The following is a 2,617-nucleotide window of genomic DNA, read 5'->3' as shown; positions in this document are numbered from 1 at the left end:
TGATATGGGGCAAGAGAAATGTTGTTCTCTATTTCCTCAAACTTGCAGAACTCAGCGGTTGTTGAGAGGTCGCCAGCTAAACGGATGCCGAGTGTAGAGGATGGTAGAGGATAGTCAAAAACAGATTCCTGGCTGTTGAAGGTACTGTAAGCAACATAAATTTCATCCTTGAATGACATGATGTTCTGGAGCTTAGAAGCTTTGCCGCCGATGTAGACGTGACTGTTTGCCTTGTCTAGTTTAAGAGTCCTCAACTCTTTATATTGTGTCGCCTCATGAAAGGATAGAGGACCATTCGCATGCTGTGTTTGAGCAGATGTGGCCTGGTTTTCTGAGGGGTTTTGCAGCTTCTTTCTATCTCTGAGAATCTGTTTATTATCTGACTCAGAGGGCATGTTAGTTTCCTCAGAAGTCTTTTGAGTTTGTTCAGGTGATTCTCATACTTAAAAGCACTGAAGTTGTCAAGAACGCCTTGCTTTTCTGCACCATCTGCAAGATGTACGAGGGAGTGTGCATTATAGGACAAGAACTGTGGACCGTACAGTTGCCCAAAGTGAGTGACTAGAAGAACTAGCATTTCATTTGCGTAATCACCGTAATCTTCAATGAAACTGTTGTTGCACAGGATGAAGATTCCCACAAAAAGCAGCATGAAGTTTTTGTCTTGAGATCTTTCATCATGACTGGTCCCGTATACAGTAAAAACTCTGTTGCCTTCCACCTTCAGTTTCCCTCAGTGCCCTTGGTCTCCGTGCAGACTCCATGGGCACATATCTCCGAGCATTCACCATCCTTTCTGTTAATGTGTTTATGTGAGATCCTGAGAGCCTACGAGTGAGAGGACCCATCTTCAGCCACAAGTGGAGAAGCTGTCTCATGACTCGAGGCACACGAGGTGCATGTAGTCGAGGGGGAGGCCAGAGACCATATCCAGGGGCGTTTCTTCAAGGGGCGAGAGACCACGGTGATGATCAGAATCGGTCTCGCTTCTGAAGCTCTCATTGGTTCTTCGAGGCAAGTCACTTCTTGGAAATGTCATCCTGTTTTCCAGGTACACGCCATCCTCTGGGCATTTTCCGCATCCATGATAGCCTGTGTGACCTTTAACATGTTTCAGGAATGCACGAGCAGGTGCGTCGCAAACCATTGATGACAGATGTAAAGTTAACCTCACTCCTTCAAAGTTGAACCCATTGGCCACTTCATTTACTTCAGCGATGAAGTCTTCAGGATACTCAGTTAGCGAGGTAGGTTTACATGTGCCACAAAATAAGCCTATTGCCACTGGTTCCTCTTGTCTGATATGTTGCAGTGTTCCTAGAACGGGCCAGAGCTGTGTTGCTGAACTCTTGAAGAGGGGCAAACCATCAGTGTTGGCCTGAAGCTCCAGCGTGTGAATGCAGATGTTCTGGTGTAGCGCCTCTGTAATGGACTCCAGCACTCAGACATGGTAATATTGGCCACCAGCCTTGTCTTGTGTTTCAGGGTTCAAACGCATTGTTCCCAGCAATGTCCTTGAGTCTTTTGGCAGATTTAAACTGTGCTGACGCAGTATATCTAATTCAATGCAACGTGTGTTTTTTTTTTTTTTGTTCAGTTGCCCAAGTTGCCCAATCGTCTTCCAGGGAAGTTGGATCAGATTCGGACTCTGTGTCTGATTCACTGTCGTCAAGAACACTTGCCATATTGACACCTTCAGTCTCATCAACACGAGAGACTCAGTCCATAAATGTGTCTTCATCCTCAGTTAGACATTGACAGGTATTGCCACTGTGCCTGCAGCCCAACTCCTCTCCCCAAGCTGTAGTTTGTGTTGTCTGCAGTTGTTGATCCACCTTGTCCTTTGCTCTTCTTCTCAGTGTCCAATAGGATGGCTCACTGCAAGCCATAGTTTTAAGACCTCAACAGAAACAAACCCTTTTGTGTTGTTTGTTGACTGGCCTACCAAGACTAGACTAAGTAAACTGCATTAACACAACTGATGTACATACACTTCAGAACATCCTCAATTGCACTCAGAGGATGAAGACTTCAGATGCAGAATCCTCTAAGCTCTGTCTGAGATCTTCTGAAGGAGAGTTTCTTTAGCAGGCTCCTGTGTGTTTACTGGAGATGAACAGGACCTCACCTTTCCATTAAAGTGACATTACTGAACCTAAGAAATGTCTGATAAAAATGCTCTTTTTATAAGAAATTGTCAGACGGCCCTCAGAGGCTTTTGCATATAAAGTCTACACAGGCACAAAAGTTTAAGACTGGTAAGAAGGATATGTATATAGCTTTTGAAATAAGTATCTTATGCAAAAAAAAATAAACAAAATTGTTATTTTTTACAATTTAAAATAATTGTATGTAAATATCTAAAAATGTTATTTATTCCAGTGATGATGGTGATAATCCTTTGATAATAAAAAATGTTACTTGGGCATTTAATCAAATTAATCAAATTAGAATGATTTCCAAAGAATCATGTGACACTGGAGTAATGATGCTGAAAATTCAGCTTTGTGTCCCAGGAATAAATAGCATTTTAAAATTAAAAATTATTTTAATTTGTTATACCTGAATTTTTTTATTAAATAAATTTAGTTCGTTTATATTGTGGAGTATAAATAAG

General features: G+C 41.9%; 1 long non-coding RNA gene across 1 annotated transcript; it reads left to right on the top strand.

Moving 5' to 3' along the window:
• Positions 1 to 1,136: 1,136 nt before the first annotated feature.
• On the top strand, positions 1,137 to 2,407 carry LOC311066517. The gene is made up of 3 exons (XR_014603096.1): positions 1,137 to 1,247; positions 1,322 to 1,450; positions 1,598 to 2,407. It is a non-coding gene; the product is annotated as an uncharacterized lncRNA (long non-coding RNA).
• Positions 2,408 to 2,617: the final 210 nt, after the last annotated feature.

This window comes from Abramis brama (genome assembly GCF_963993115.1).
Source record: "Abramis brama genome assembly, chromosome: 16".
NCBI lineage: Eukaryota > Metazoa > Chordata > Actinopteri > Cypriniformes > Leuciscidae > Abramis > Abramis brama.
The sequence above is the reverse complement of the archived record's forward strand: the minus strand, read 5'-3'. Positions and strand labels throughout refer to the sequence as shown.